Below are 17,626 nucleotides of genomic sequence, written 5' to 3' on the forward strand. Positions count from 1 at the left end.
AGGGTACAAGTAGATGTACCTACATTCACATGCACACACTCACCCATGCACGCACGCACGCACGCACACATGCACATACACATACACACATGAATATATATATATATATATCTCTCTCTCACACACACACACAGGGGAGGGGGTGTTTCAGAAAAGACACTGAGGGAGACAGACAACCATTTAACAAAAAAAACAAAAAACAACAAACAAGCAAAAAACCAACCCAAAACACACACACACACACACACACACACACACACACACACACACACAATCATCACAGACTGCACAGCACTCAACCATACATATCTACACATGCATCGCACAATACCTAGATAATGCACATTATCACACCACAGTACTGAAATCCAGCATCAGTACTTAAAAACCACACTGTAATGCAGGGAACCATTCCCAACATCACGATGCTTGACACGGTTCCCTCACAACCCTTAACTCACTCAGTACGGCCAGTCCTCTCTTCTCCTCTACACAGACACCTCGGATGTCCAGTGGGTGTCTGAATGACCCAGCCTTTAGCTTCCGTCGTCAGAATTGTGGTGTTCTTTGTCAACATTCACCTCTTCAGTGTAAGAGCCGTCCGCTTGTAATATTTTGATGGTGGTAATTGGGGTGAAACGCTGTGAACGTCGTCTCTTTCGCCGTTCGTATGGAGAGAGTTAAAACACACTGCCATCTCCAGTTAGCCATTCACATACATCACAGTACAAGTGAAATGTTCGCAGTAGCGGTTCAGGGACTGTAAGCTGAACTTACCTCATGAGTACATTTGGGTCACTGTCTTACCTTGGCAAATGGGTTGGCAGTCTTCAGTCCAGGTTTTATACTTGTGTCTGTCATTGTGAGAGTGGGGGCGGGGGTGGGGGTGGTTTGTGGTCAGGGGGGGCGGGGAGTGGGGGGGGGAGGAGGAGAGAGGGTGCCCAGTCAGATTATACTGAGAAGTGTGTACAGGTGGGGGGTGTACTGAGAAGTGTGTAGGGTGGGGGGGGGGGGGGAAGAGAGAGAGAGAGAGAGGAGGGGGGGGGGGTCACCCAGTCAGATTATACTGAGAAGTGTGTACAGGTGGGGGGTGTACTGAGAAGTGTGTAGGGTGGGGGGGGGGGGGGAAGAGAGAGAGAGAGAGAGAGGAGGGGGGGGGTCACCCAGTCAGATTATACTGAGAAGTGTGTACAGGTGGGGGGTGTACTGAGAAGTGTGTAGGGTGGGGGGGGGGGGGGGGGAAGAGAGAGAGAGAGAGAGAGGGGAGGGGGGTTCGTAGATATACTGAGAAGTGTGTTACAGGTGGGGGGTGTTATGAGAGATGTGTGGGTGGGGGGGGGGGGGGGGAGAGAGAGAGAAGGAGGGGGGTAGCAGAAGTGGTAGTGTACGGTGGGGGGTGTACTGGAGGGAGGTGGGGGGGGGGGGGGGGGGGGGAAGAAGAGAGGAGAGAGAGGGGGGTGGGGGTGTCAGTACTGAGCAAGTGTGTACAGGTGGGGGGTGTACTGAGAAGTGTGTTGTGGGTGGGGGGGAGAGGGTGGGGGGGGGGGGGGTACGTGAATGAGAGTGTGTACAGGTGGGGGGTTTGAGAGATGTGATGGGGGGGGAAAGAAGAGGAAGGGCGAGGGGGGTAAGTAGATTAACTGAGAAGTGTGTACAGGTGGGGGGGTGTGTACTGAGAAGTGTGTACAGGTGGGGGGGGGGGGGACTGAGAAGTGAGTAGAGGAGGGGTGGGGGTAAGTGATTATATGAGAAGTGTGTAAGGTGGGGGGTGTACTGAGAAGTGTGTAAAGGTGGGGGGGTGTACTGAGAAGTGTGTACAGGTGGGGGGTGTACTGAGAAGTGTGTACAGGTGGGGGGTGTACTGAGAAGTGTGTAGGGTGGGGGGTGTACTGAGAAGTGTGTACAGGTGGGGTGGGTGTACTGAGAAGTGTGTACAGGTGGGGGGTGTACTGAGAAGTGTGTAGGGTGGGGGGTGTACTGAGAAGTGTGTACAGGTGGGGGGTGTACTGAGAAGTGTGTACAGGTGGGGGGGTGTACTGAGAAGTGTGTAGGGTGGGGGGTGTACTGAGAAGTGTGTACAGGTGGGGGGGTGTACTGAGAAGTGTGTACAGGTGGGGGGTCGTACTGAGAAGTGTGTAGGTGGGGGGTGTACTGAGAAGTGTGTACAGGTGGGGGTGTACTGAGAAGTGTGTACAGGTGGGGGGTTGTAACTGAGAAGTGTGTAACAGTGGGTGGTGTACTGAGGGGGGGGGGGGAAGAGAAGAGAGAGAGAGAGAGAGGAGGGGGGGGGGTCACCCAGTCAGATTATACTGAGAAGTGTGTACAGGTGGGGGGTGTACTGAGAAGTGTGTAGGGTGGGGGGGGGGGGGAAGAGAGAGAGAGAGAGAGAGGAGGAGGGGGGGGTCACCCAGTCAGATTATACTGAGAAGTGTGTACAGGTGGGGGGTGTACTGAGAAGTGTGTAGGGTGGGGGGGGGGGGGGAAGAGAGAGAGAGAGAGAGGAGGGGGGGGGGGTCACCCAGTCAGATTATACTGAGAAGTGTGTACAGGTGGGGGGTGTACTGAGAAGTGTGTAGGGTGGGGGGGGGGGGGAAGAGAGAGAGAGAGAGAGAGAGAGGAGGGGGGGGGTCACCCAGTCAGATTATACTGAGAAGTGTGTACAGGTGGGGGGTGTACTGAGAAGTGTGTAGGGTGGGGGGGGGGGGGGGGAAGAGAGAGAGAGAGAGAGAGAGGAGGAGGGGGGGGTCACCCAGTCAGATTATACTGAGAAGTGTGTACAGGTGGGGGGTGTACTGAGAAGTGTGTAGGGTGGGGGGGGGGGGGGGAAGAGAGAGAGAGAGAGAGAGGAGGGGGGGGGGGTCACCCAGTCAGATTATACTGAGAAGTGTGTACAGGTGGGGGGGTGTACTGAGAAGTGTGTAGGGTGGGGGGGGGGGGGGGAAGAGAGAGAGAGAGAGAGAGAGGAGGAGGGGGGGGGTCACCCAGTCAGATTATACTGAGAAGTGTGTACAGGTGGGGGGTGTACTGAGAAGTGTGTAGGGTGGGGGGGGGGGGGGGGAAGAGAGAGAGAGAGAGAGAGGAGGAGGGGGGGGTCACCCAGTCAGATTATCACTGAAGAAGTGTGAAGGGGGGGTACTGAGAAGAGAAAAGAGAAGGGAAGGGGGGGGGGGGGTTTTAGGGGTTTTGGGGGGGGGGGGGAAAAGAGGGGAGGAAGGGGGGGGGGGGGGGTGTTTTTTTTACTGAGAAAGTGTGGGGGGGGGGGGGGGGGGAAAAAAGGGAGGGGGGGGGGGGGGGGGGGAAGAAGGAAGAGAGGAGAGGGGGGGGGGGGGGGGTCCCCAGTCAGATTTTTTGAAAGTGTTACAGGTGGGGGGTGTATAGAATGGAGGGTGGGGGGGGGGGGGGGGGGGGGAAAAAGGGAGAAGGGAGGGGGGGGGAGTAAGGAAAAGGGTTTTAAGGGGGGGGGGAAAAAGGGGGGGGGGGGGGGGGGGGGGGGGGGGGGTGGGGGGGGGGGGGAGGGGGGGGAAGGGGGGAGGGGGGGGGGGGAGAAAGAAAAAGGGAAGGGGGGGTTTTGGAGAGAGGGAGGGGGGGGGGGGGGGGGGGGGGGGGGGGGGGGGGGGGGGGGGGGGTTGCCCAGTAATTACACTGAGAAGTGTGTAGGTACTTGGGTGAGAGTGAAATAGAGCGTGAAGACGGCATGGGTTTGTGGTTTTTGTTGTTGTTGTTGTTGTTTTGTTGTTGTTGTTGTCCTCGTTTGTTGCGGTTTTTTGTTGTTGTTTTTATTTTTTTATCTCTGTCTTGTTAATCAAGAATTTGTCTTTTTTTGGCACCATTTTTGTTCTGATTTGTACCTACATTGTCACTTTACAGCTAATTACATTAAACATTTCAGTGTTCAGTGTTCTCTCTCTCTCTCTCTCTCTCTCTCTCTCTCACACATATCTGACTCTTTACTGATCTTTTGCTCCCCCCCCCCCCTCACTCCTCCCCCTTGCCTCCTTTCTCCCCTTCCTCCATCCCCACCTCCACCCCCCCCCCCACCCTTCAACCCCCCTCCTCCCCCAACTTTTTTTTGTTTTTCAAAAGTTAGTGGGGTTGGGGGGGACGGGGGGGGGGGTAAAAAAGTATTAAACAACACTCTACCTTCCACACAACATCCACTCAGATGCCCCCCACCACTTGACGGGCGCAATAGCCGAGTGGTTAAAGCGTTGGACTGTCAATCTGAGGGTCCCGGGTTCGAATCACAGTGACGGCGCCTGGTGGGTGAAGGGTGGAGATTTTTACGGTCTCCCAGGTCAACATATGTGCAGACCTGCTTGTGCCTGAACCCCCTTCGTGTGTATATGCAAGCAGAAGATCAAATACGCACGTTATAGATCCTGTAATCCATGTCAGCGTTCGGTGGGTTATGGAAACAAGAACATACCCAGCATGCTCACCCCCGAAAACGGAGTATGGCTGCCTACATGGCGGGGTTAAAAACGGTCATACACGTAAAAGCCCACTCGTGTGCATACGAGTGAACGCAGAAGAAAAAAGAAAGCCCCCCACCCACGCACCCCCCCCCCCCTGCCCCAGACCCCTCCTTCCCTGCTTCCTCCACTCCCCCACCCACACCCCCACCCACACACACACTCCCCCCCCCCTTCCACCCTGTTTCACACCAAACTCTGGACAGTGACTGAAGGAAGGGGATGGTAGACAGGTAGACACAGGCCAGAGGACTTCCAAACCAGGAATCGTGGATTGACACGTCGTCTTCTTCTTCTTCTTCTTCTTCTGCGTTCACTCGTGTGCACACGAGTGGGCTTTTACGTGTATGACCGTTTTTAACCCCGCCATGTAGGCAGCCATACTCCGTTTTCGGGGGGTGTGCATGCTGGGTATGTTCTTGTTTCCATACCCCACCTGAACGCTGACATGGATTACAGGATCTTTAACGTGCGTGTTTGATCTTCTGCTTGCATATACACACGAAGGGGGTTCAGGCACTAAGCAGGTCTGCACATATGTTGACCTGGGAGATCGTAAAAAATCTCCACCCTTTACCCACCAGGCGCCGTCACCGTGATTCGAACCCGGGACCCTCAGATTGATCGACACGTCAAAAATGGCAAAGTGACCTCCAGTGGGGTGTGAAAGAGCTGTCTACAGAGTCGAGAGAGGGGGCCCCGGGGGAGGGGGGTGGGGGGGGGGTCAGGTGGAAGGAGGGAGGGGTGGATGGTGTGGGGGTGGTGGTGGTGGTGGAGGGATTGTGGGGGGAGGGAGGTGGAAGGGACAGGATTGCTTTCGAAATGTGGCTGGCTGTCAGGATTTGTGTGACACCACCACCACCACCACACACTGTGAGTGTGAGGTTTCATGTTTCTTTCTTCGGTGTTTTTAGAAACTTGTCAGCGTGTGTGTGTGTGTGTGTGTGTGTGTGCGTGTGTCTGTGTCTGTGTGTGTGTGTGTGTGTGTGTGTGGTATCAAATTAAGTGCTGTGTTTTAGGGTCGTCTCTTTGGGGAGGGGGTTGGTGGGGGGGGCGGGTGGGGGGGGGTTGTTGGAATTTGCTGAGGTGTCAAAAGATGCACACTTGTTCATTTTGCTCTTTCACACACATACGCTGCACACACATGCACAAATACATTATATATATATATATATATATATGTATATGAGATCATGTGTTTGCACCCCGCAAGAGTATTTGTTTTCCCGTCAAAGTGTTTTGTTGGGTTTTTTTTTTAAATGGAATTTTGCCATGGACAACCCTTGTGTTGACATGGGCTCTTTTATGTGCGCTAAGTGCATGACACCTTGATTTATTGTCTCGTCTCGTCAGACTAACCTGGGCGGCCACCACTCAAGATCTAGTGGGAGGGGTACGAACTGGTGTGTTAACCAGTGCTCTGAGATTCTCTGGCTTCCCAAGACTGATGGTCAATGTTATCATTCGGCCAACACTCTATTACTGTGTGTGTGTGTGTGTGTGTGTGTGTGTGTGTGTGTTGTGTTTTTTTCTCTGTGTGTCTCCCGTTGTCACTATCTATCTATCTGTCTACCTATCTGTCTATGTATCTATGTATAAATACAGATATGTATGTATGTATTTCTGTTTTCTTATTTTTGCTTTGCCTTTCTGCCTTTCTGTCTTGCACACACACTCACAGACCCCCCCACCCACCCACCCACCCCTACACATACACCTTATGCCACACAGACACACACACACACACACACACACACACACACACACACACACACACACACACAGACACACACACACACACACACACACAGACACACACACACAGACACAACACACACACACACACACAACACACACACACACATACACATACACACACAGCTTTAACTCACCAACAAATCACAAGCAACCTCAGATGACCAAACAGTATTTTCCCTAAATGCTGTCCCCACCTCCAGCCCCAGACTTTCAACAACACCACATAGCCTTTATTCTAAACTGCAGTAACAATCCTTCTGACTTTCAGCACCACTTCTTCTTCTGCTTCTGCGTTCACTCGTATGCACATGAGTGGGTTTTTACGTGTATCACTGTTTTTACCCCGCCATGTAGGCAGCCATACTCCGTTTTCAGGGGTGTGCATGCTGGGAATGTTCTTGTTTCCATAACCCACCGAACACTGACATGGATTACAGGATCTTTAACGTGCGTATTTGATCTTCTGCTTGCATATACACGAAGGGGTTCAGGCACTAAGCAGGTCTGCACATATGTTGACCTGGGAGATCGTAAAAATCTCCACCCTTAACCCACCAGGCGCCGTCACCGTGATTCGAACCCGGGACCCCTCAGATTGACAGTCCAACGCTTTAACCACTCGGCTATTGCGCCTGTCTTTCAGCACCACATAACCTTATTCTAAACTGCAGTAACAGTCCTTTCTGTGTCAGGTTTCTGTATCAGGGAGTGGGCTGACTGATGCGTGTACACGATACCACATCTGTTTATTTTATTTTATTTTATTTTATTATTTTTTTATTAGTGCATGCCTGACCAATGCTTAAACCCAAGGTTCTGGCCAGGGACTTTTGAGAGCCCAGGCATGTAGGCTCTAAAGCATTAGCGTAGAATAAAACAAGATAAATAAGATAATGAGATGAGAGCAAATACATTAAGATACGATAATTATCAAAGATTCATACATTAAGAAAGCTTGGCTAGAGCAATAGACACTGACAGTTTTTTCCCCCAGGCATATGGAGTGTCGCGCTTGAGAATAAGAGAAACAAAATAAAGAGAAGAGGAAATAGATTAAAATATGATGAAAAAAATGAAAGATACGTACTTTAAGAAAAGCATGGCTAAATTGACAGACACTGACAATTTTTGTCCTGGCATATGGAGTGTGGCACTTGAGGAGGAGAGATTGCCAATACATTAACATATGATAAAAATGAGATACATACATAAAGGAAAGCATGGCTAGATCAACAGACTGACAGGTTTTTTTCCTGGCGTATGGAGTGTCACACTAAGATAAGCAGGAGAGGTGTGAATAGGGAGGCAGATGGCCAATACATTAACATATGATAAAAATGAAAGATACGTACAATAAGAACAGCTTGACCAGATTGACAGATACTGACATTTTTTTTCTCTCCTCATATACGTGAGTGTCGCACTTGAGCAGTAGAGGTGTGAATAGGGAGACAGATGGCCAATACATTAACATATGATAAAAATGAAAGATACGTACAATAAGAACAGATTGACAGATACTGACATTTTTTTCTCTCCTCATATACGTGAGTGTCGCACTTGAGCAGTAGAGGTGTGAATAGGGAGACAGATGGCCAATACATTAACATATGATAAAAATGAAAGATACTTACAATAAGAACAGCTTGACCAGATTGACAGATACTGACATTTTTTTTCTCTCCTCATATACATGAGTGTCGCACTTGAGCAGTAGAGGTGTGAATAGGGAGGCAGATGGCCAATACATTAACATATGATAAAAATGAAAGATACTTACAATAAGAAGAGCTTGACCAGATTGACAGATACTGACATTTTTTTCTCTCCTCATATACGTGAGTGTCGCACTTGAGCAGTAGAGGTGTGAATAGGGAGACAGATGGCCAATACATTAACTCTCTCCATACGAACGGCGAAAGAGACGACGTTAACAGCGTTTCACCCCAATTACCATCATCAAAATATTGCAAGCGGAAGGCTCTTATACTGAAGAGGTGAATGTTGACAAAGAATACCACATTTCTGACGACGGAAGCTAAAGGTTGGGTCATTCAGACACCCACTGGACATCCGAGGGTTCTGTGTAGAGGAGAAGAGAGGACTGGCCGTACTGAGTGAGTTAACATATGATAAAAATGAAAGATACTTACAATAAGAACAGATTGACAGATACTGACATTTTTTTTCTCTCCTCATATACGTGAGTGTCGCACTTGAGCAGTAGAGGTGTGAATAGGGAGACAGATTGCCAATACATTAACATATGATAAAAATGAAAGATACTTACAATAAGAACAGCTTGACCAGATTGACAGATACTGACATTTTTTTCTCTCCTCATATACGTGAGTGTCGCACTTGAGCAGTAGAGGTGTGAATAGGGAGACAGATAGCCAGCGATTGATAAATCATCAAGTATTGATGATCAGCTGGTGATGACTGTGTCAGCCATCTGATCTGTGTTATCTACACAGGGGTGATGTAATGTGTTTGGGGTTCGTGGTTCGAAATTTTTCTGATGGCTATCATGGCTATCAAAAGGTTGACCGACATGTTGGGTTTGTAAATGCATGGGTCAAGATTCTGCATGCACAGTAACACACACAAGCGCGTGCATGCACACACACACACACACAGGTTCATGGCTCTCAAAGCCTGACCAACAGATTTAGGTTCGTAAATGCATGGGTCAAGCATCTACATGCGTAGTAACATGTACATGCATGCACGCACATGTCCGCACTCACGTATGCGCACACACACACACACACACACACACGTGTACACAAACATACACACACACACACACACACACACGTGTACACAAACATACACACACACACATGCACGCGTGCACACACACACACACACACACACACACACACACACACACACACACACTCTCTCTCTCTCTCTCTCTCTCTCTCTTACACATACACACACACACTCTTACACATACACGCACACACACATGCATATGCATACATACATACACAAACACACACACACACGCACACACATACATGCACGCATGCATGCACACACACACACACACACACACACACACACACACACACATGCACACACACACACACACACACACACACACACACACAGCCAACCGAAACATTACATTATAATACAGACTCAAGTTGTGTGTAAAACAATCATGTATGTGAGAGGCAGCAATGACCAGGGAACTAAGGCAGCTTTTGAAAAAGACAACCAGGTGCAGCAAACCAACAAAAACAACTCTTACAAAATGAGGAAACAGACAACAAGAACCTGGGTAGGGGCAGAGAATTGACACCATCCCTCCTTACCTTTTAGCACGTGCATGCACACATGCGCACACACACACACACTCACGCACTCACGCATGCATACATACACGCACGCAAGCATGCATGTGCGCACACACACACACACACACACACACACACACACACACACACACACACACGGAAGGAAACAAACAACAAAAACCTGAGAAGGGGCAGAGAAATTATACAATCCCACCTTACCTTTACACACACACACACACACACACACTCTGGCACACACACACACACACACACACACACACACACACAAGCACGCACGCACACACACATACGCATACGCGCAAGCATGCATGCTCTCTCTCTCTCTCTCTCTCTCTCTCTCTCACACACACACACTGGCACACTGGCACACACACTCTGGCACACACACACAAGCACACAAGCACGCACGCACACATACGCATACGCGCAAGCATGCATGCTCTCTCTCTCTCTCTCTCTCTCTCTCACACACACACACACACACACACTGGCACACTGGCACACACACTCTGGCACACACACACAAGCACACAAGCACGCACGCACACATACGCATACACACAAGCATGCATGCTCTCTCTCTCTCTCTCACACACACACACACACACACACACACACACACACACACACACATCACAGCAACAACACCTCGTCTGTTAGGCCTGTAACTTGTTGACAGCTTTCTCAGTTACCGTAAAACAAGAGTGTTCAGGGGAGTACATACACTAACCTGAACTGCAGTAACACGATCACCCTGAGAGATGAGCAGTCGTCGAGCAAGACTTGACAGTATTCTTCATGCAGTTGGAGAAATATAGTCTAGTCATACAGTAACCGTGCGGCCAGACGTAGAAATAGAGATATACAGCCTTCATAAAAAGTTAAGGATGATGATGACGACATGGATGCTTATATTTGTATTTGTATTTTTATTTCTTTTTATCACAACAGATTTCTCTGTGTGAAATTTGGGCTGCTCTCCCCCGGGGAGAGCGTGTCGCTACACTACAGCGCCACCCTTTTTTTTTTTTTGTATTTTTTTCCTGCGTGCAGTTTGATTTGTTTTTCCTATCCAAGTGGATTTTTCGGCAGAATTTTGCCAGGAACAACCCTTTTGTTGCCGTGGGTTCTTTTACGTGCGCTAAGTGCATGCTACACACGGGACCTCGGTTTATCATCTCATCCGAGAAAGTTGCAGTGATGGACACCAATAACGAGAAGTAGCTCTCCCCTTTTGAAAGGTACAGAAGTCAACTCGTTGCTGTTTGTGCTACCAGTTTAGCTTGCACACAAGTGAAATAAAAGGCACTTGGTCACAGGATTCATGCAAGAAGCCACTAGCCTCTCTCTCTTTCTCTCTCTCTCTCTCTCTCTCTCTCTCTCTCTAGTCTGTCTTATTCAGGGGGCTGTTTATGGAATGAATTATTATCCTGCCTCAATGTAAACACTGTAAAAAGCATCCCTAACTTTAAAAACATATATCGTGCACATTTATTGAAAAACGTGTGATTATGTGACACATATCGATTATAAACAACAAACATGTATAGATTGTCAATATACTCGTGCCTCTCTCCTCCCCTGTCAGTCTCTCTCTATGTCTGTCTCCACTGTCACTGTCACTATATATCTGTCTGTTCAGTCAGCCTCCCCTACCTTCTTTACTCTTCCCCTTGTCCATTCTTCCTTCCGCTCTCCACCACGCCCCTACCCTATTGTCCTCGTCGTTATTCATCTATCGCGATATTGTATTGTACATAAGTTCTATGTTTGTGTTTGCACATGCTTGTGTAATTTGTGAATTGACTCTCGCTTTTTTTTCTTCTTTTTTTTAATTAAAAATTTTTTTTTTTCTCCATTTGTAATGCCGCATGCGAGAATCATGGATAAGTCGCTGGAGTAAATTTCACATAACACGCTGTGAAAGTGACAAGGGGTGAAAATATCAAATTTGAGATTTTTGGTTATTCAGATTCTATGATTCTTTTTCTATTAAATTTCCAAGTATTATAAAGAAATATAAAGTATTAGTGCCTTATTTTGATGTTTTCCCCGTTGGGAATTGGTGATCAAGGGTGGGAAACAGCGAACTCGTTTGCCCCAATTTTCTCAGAAGTACGTTTGTGATCATCACGAGACTCAGATGCATGTATCTCAGGAACTAATAAAGATACTTGAATTCTGTTTTTCTGTGTGTTATTCAGAATTCTCTCTACTTTCAGATAAAAGAATAATATCATTTTGTGAATTTTGACCATTATCCATGATTTTCGCATGCACCATCACATTTATTATTCTTGCCCCAGAGGGCTGGATGTAAACAAGTACTTTGTGCTTACTCCTTTTACCCTCGTAAAATAAAATTTTGTTCGTTTGTTCGTTCGTTCTCTCACACAGATATACACACAGGTGTAAAAAGCTGCGAGTGTTGAATGATCCCCGGAGTAGATGTGTGAGAGATAAAGGGGGGAGGAACTTGTCTTGACCAGGTGAATTCTTTTCTCAGGGGGAGGGCGATGAGCTGTGAAGTGATAAGAGCGAGGTGTGGGGGCACAGGACTGAGGTGGGGGGGGGGGGGGGGGATTTATGGGGGGTCAGAGAGGGAGAGAGAGAGCCCCCCTGCAGGGGGGTGGGGGGGGGGGGGTTATTGTGGAGGGAAATGTGTGTGTGTGAGAGAGAGAGAGTGTGTGAATGTGTGTGAATGTGTGTCTATGAGAGAAAGAGAGAGAGTGTGTGTGTGTGTGTGTAGTGTACGACTGTGAGAGAGAGAATGTGTGTGTGTGTGCGGGCGTGTGTTTGTGTGCGTGTGTGTGTGAGTTTGTGTGTGTGAGTGTGTATCTCTCTCTCTCTCTCAGGGGGAAGGCGATGAGCTGTGAAGTGATAAGAGCGAGGTGTGGGGGCACAGGACTGGTGGACTTTCTGAATGTCTTGGTTGTGGGGTGAGGTGGGGGTGGGGGGGGGGGATTGTGTGTGTGTGTGTGTGGGGTGAGGTGTGGGGGGATGTGTGTGTGTGTGTGTGTGTGGGGGGGTCTTTCTGAATGTCATGGTTGTGGGGTGAGGTGGGGAGGGGGGGATTGTGTGTGTGTGTGTGTGTGTGTGGGGGGGGAGGTGTGGGGGGATGTGTGTGTGTGTGTGGGGGGGGGGGGGTCTTTCTGAATGTCTTGGTTGTGGGGTGAGGTGGGGGGGGGGGGTGTGTGTGTGTGGGGGGGGGGGGGGGGTCAGAGAGAGATAGAGAGCCCCATCCCTCCACCCCGCCTCCCCAGGGTGTAGGGGGTTGTTGTGAAGGGAAATGTGTGAGAGAGGTAGAGAGAGAGAGAGAGAGAGAGAGAATGTGTCACCGTGTGTATGTGTGTCTATGAGAGGAAGAGAGAGAGAGTGTGTGTGTGTAGTGTACAACTATGAGTGAGAGAGAGAATGTGTTTGTGTGTGTGTGTGCGGGCGTGTGTTTGTGTGCGTGTGTGTGTGAGTGTGCATGTCTCTCTCTCTCTCTGTCTGTCTGTCTCTGTCTCTCTCTCTCTCCCCCCTCATGTCTCTAGAGTAGAGCTGTACAGCTAATGACATTAAATAGTTAAGTGTTCACTGTTCACTGTTCTGTCTCTCTCTCTGTTGGGAAAAGAAAGTGCTCTTTTCATCAACTAGATTTCTGACTCTTCCAGTGTTAAACGTATTGAAAAAAAAAAAAAAAAAGGTGGTGCCTTTCCAATACCCACCTTTATAAGTTGAAGTGTCCATTGACAGTCAATGTGAGGCTCGGTATTGACAGGGGGAGAGAAAGAGAGAGAGAGAGGGTGTGAATCATGTCTGCCGCTTTGAAGACGACAGGCTTTTGACGTTTTGATTCTCAACACCAGAAACGCCCCCCAACACACCCGTCCCGAAGCAATGAACAGTTTGGTGTGGTTACCGGTTCAGCAACTTTTTTTTTAATTTATTTATTTTTTTAACCCCCCCACCCCCTTCCAAACACTTCCCCACACACTACTACACACATTCCTCCCCCCCCCCCCCCCCCCCCCCCCCCCCCCCCCCCCCCCCCCGGCGGGTTTTACATCTGGGTCAAATCTGGCTAGGTAGACATGGGGGTCTATTTAAATTTGTATGTGTATTGCTTTTTATCACAACAGATTTCTCTGTGTGAAATTTGGGCTGCTCTCCCCAGGGAGAGCGCGTCGCTACACTACAGCACCACCCATTTTTTTTGCATTTTTTCCTGCATGCAGTTTTGTTTGTTTTTCCTATCGAAGTGGATTTGCTACAGAATTTTGCCAGGAACAACCCTTTTGTTGCCGTGGGTTCTTTTACGTGCGCTAAGTGCACGCTGCATACGGGACCTCGGTTTATCGTCTCATCTGAATGACTAGCGTTCAGACCACCACTCAGGGTCTAGTGGAGGGGGAGAAAATATCGGCGGCTGAGCCGTGATTTGAACCAGCGCGCTCAGATTCTCTCGCTTCCTAGGCGGACGCGTTACCTCTAGGCCATCACTCCACTATTGAGACTAACCTGGAATCCAACCCCCCCCCCCCCCCCCTCCGGGGTTAAACTTACACTATGCTCTAGACAGCAGGTGTTCTGAACGATAGAAAACATTACTATGCTCTAGACAGCAGTGTTACTATGCTCTAGACAGCAGGTGTTCTGAACTATAGACAGCAGTGTTACTATGCTCTAATACCTCTAATCTAGATATCTGTAATAACAAACTCATGTTCAGTCTGTGTAATGCACTGGCTTTATGCATATTGTATGAAGAATTAAAGATACAACAACAACAAAAACAGGGGAAAAAACACACACACAAAATGCTTTGGACAGCAGTATTACTATGCTCTAGACAGCAGGTGTTCTGAACTATAGAAAACATTACTATGCTGTAGACAGCAGTATTACTATGCTCTAGACAGCAGGTGTTCTGAACTATAGAAAACATTACTATGCTCTAGACAGCAATGTTACTATGCTCTAGACAGCAGGTGTTCTGAACGATAGAAAACATTACTGTGCTCTAGACAGCAGTGTTACTATGCTCTAGACAGCAGTGTTACTATGCTCTAGACAGCAGTTGTTCTGAACGATAGAAAACATTACTATGCTCTAGACAGCAATGTTACTATGCTCTAGACAGCAGGTGTTCTGAACGATAGGAAACATTACTATGCTCTAGACAGCAGTGTTACTATGCTCTAGACAGCAGGTGTTCTGAACGATAGAAAACATTACTATGCTCTAGACAGCAGGTGTTCTGAACGATAGAAAACATTACTATGCTCTAGACAGCAGTGTTACTATGCTCTAGACAGCAGGTGTTCTGAACGATAGAAAACATTACTATGCTCTAGACAGCAGTGTTACTATGCTCTAGACAGCAGGTGTTCTGAACGATAGGAAACATTACTATGCTCTAGACAGCAGTGTTACTATGCTCTAGACAGCAGGTGTTCTGAACGATAGAAAACATTACTATGCTCTAGACAGCAGGTGTCTGAACGATAGAAAACATTACTATGCTCTAGACAGCAGTGTTACTATGCTTTAGACAGCAGGTGTTCTGAACGATAGAAAACATTACTATGCTCTAGACAGCAGTATTACTATGCTCTAGACAGCAGGTGTTCTGAACGATAGAAAACATTACTATGCTCTAGACAGCAGTATTACTATGCTCTAGACAGCAGTATTACTGTGCTCTAGACAGCAGTTGTTCTGAACGATAGAAAACATTACTATGCTCTAGACAGCAGTATTACTATGCTCTAGACAGCAGTTGTTCTGAACTATAGAAAACATTACTGTGCTCTAGACAGCAGTATTACTATGCTCTAGACAGCAGGTGTTCTGAACGATAGAAAACATTACTATGCTCTAGACAGCAGTATTACTATGCTCTAGACAGCAGGTGTTCTGAACGATAGAAAACATTACTGTGCTCTAGACAGCAGTATTACTATGCTCTAGACAGCAGGTGTTCTGAACAATTGAAAAAATTACAATGCTCTAGACAGCAGTATTACTATGCTCTAGACAGCAGTATTACTGTGCTCTAGACAGCAGTTGTTCTGAATGATAGAAAACATTACTATGCTCTAGACAGCAGTATTACTATGCTCTAGACAGCAGGTGTTCTGAATGATAGAAAACATTACTGTGCTCTAGACAGCAGTATTACTGTGCTCTAGACAGCAGTATTACTATGCTCTAGACAGCAGGTGTTCTGAATGATAGAAAACATTACTATGCTCTAGACAGCAGTATTACTATGCTCTAGACAGCAGTTGTTCTGAACGATAGAAAACATTACTATGCTCTAGACAGCAGTTGTTCTGAACGATAGAAAACATTACTATGCTCTAGACAGCAGGTGTTCTGAACGATAGAAAACATTACTGTGCTCTAGACAGCAGTATTACTATGCTCTAGACAGCAGGTGTTCTGAACTATAGAAAACATTACTGTGCTCTAGACAGCAGATGTTGTGAACGATAGAAAAAAATTACTATGCTCTAGACAGCAGGTAGAGATTGTTATAGTTCATTAAGCTAAGAGAGATCACCACAATCATTAAGGATCGAAAAACCATAAACTGACCCAGCTTACCTCAGAGACAGGTATGTTCTTCCCGTCAGTGACATCCAGGTTGGATGACTGGAGACGCCAGAGCTCTGTAGTTATTACCTGATCTCACAGCCACAAACAGTTGCAGAGAATACCACACCGCCACAAACACAGCCACCACCACCACCACCACCAAAACTACAACAGCAGTGTCCGTGTCGTTCGGCTGTTTGATTTGATATGCTGCTTTGCTAGTAAGTCATGCATTCACACACACACACACACACACAGCCTGGGTTGAAAGCTGGGTGTCATGGTTGAGTGGTGAGGGTATGGAGATGTTGAGGTGCCCGAGTTGTGTTCAGGTGTGGGGAATCACCTGTCAAGTGAGGGGGGGTGTGTGTGAGGGGGCGTGACTGAACTTTTATGTCTGGTGGGTGGGTGGGACCACATTGTGGCTTTATAGCTAGCTGGGAGTGGGGGGGGTGTTAACAACTCCAGCTGACATTGTGGTTTTGAACTTTTTTTTGGGGGGGGGGGTTATTTTGCACGCACACACACACACACATGTATATGTTTTGGGGAGCTACTTTTATTTACTCTAATATTTACTTGTCTCCACGAATGGAGCTTTGACATGTGTGTGGTTTCTTGCCCACCCCTCAACATCAACCCCTCCCCCCCACACCCCCCCTCCACCACCACCATTTAGGCAGCCATATTCTATTTTTGGGGTGTGTGTATGGTATGTATGTTTATGTTTCTGTAACCCACTGAATGCCGACATGGTCACAGGGCCATTGACTTGTGTCTTTGGTGTCAAGCATGGGTGTACTACACCTGTAGGGGATTCAGGCACAGTGTGGTTGACCTGAAGCAGTTTGGATTGGAACCTGGGACTCCAGGGATTGAAAGTCCTGCGCGATAACATTAGGCATTTGAAAGTTTAATTATGTTGGGCTTTTTTGTTTTGTTTTTTTGTGTGTTTTTTAGTCTAGAGTGCAAACACATTGATTGCTGTGCACTCAAATACATATGTATGCAGGTGCACACAGACGCAGACACAGACATGCATGCAGACACCGTATGCACACACACACACACACACACATGCATGTGCACCCCTTACCCCCCCCCCCCCCACCATTTAGGCAGCCATATTCTATTTTTGGGGTGTGTGTATGGTATGTATGTTTATGTTTCTGTAACCCACTGAATGCCGACATGGTCACAGGGCCATTGACTTGTGTCTTTCGTGTCATGCAGGGGTATACTACACCTGTAGGGGATTCATATATATATATATATATCTTTGTATATATGTGTGTGGGGTTGGGGGTGGGAGATATGGGCGTGTGTGTGTGTGCTTGTACAAGTAAGTGTTCATCTGTGTGTGTGTGTTTGTGTTCGTGTGTGTGTGTGTGTGCCATGGAAGCTGCGATACGTAGACTAGAAATGAGTGTGTGGAGGAGGGGGGTAGAGGAGGTGCAGGGTAATGTGTGTGGTGTGTGTGTG

At 47.8% G+C, this 17,626-nt stretch overlaps 1 protein-coding gene across 4 annotated transcripts in view; it reads right to left on the reverse strand.

Moving 5' to 3' along the window:
* The window catches only part of LOC143275562 (uncharacterized), a 24,644-nt gene extending 8,208 nt beyond the window's left edge, over positions 1 to 16,436 (reverse strand). The window contains exon 1 of one of the 4 annotated variants that reach the window (XM_076579760.1): positions 16,154 to 16,436. The gene's annotated coding sequence lies outside the window, so the exon portion shown is untranslated. Of the gene's footprint in view, positions 1 to 461; positions 547 to 7,582; positions 7,693 to 8,010; positions 8,103 to 16,153 lie in introns of those variants that run through there. The other 3 variants (XM_076579762.1, XM_076579761.1, XM_076579763.1) reach the window with 3 other exon arrangements.
* Between the last annotated feature and the right edge of the window lie 1,190 nt (positions 16,437 to 17,626).

This window comes from Babylonia areolata, chromosome 30 (genome assembly GCF_041734735.1).
Source record: "Babylonia areolata isolate BAREFJ2019XMU chromosome 30, ASM4173473v1, whole genome shotgun sequence".
Taxonomy (NCBI): domain Eukaryota; kingdom Metazoa; phylum Mollusca; class Gastropoda; order Neogastropoda; family Buccinidae; genus Babylonia; species Babylonia areolata.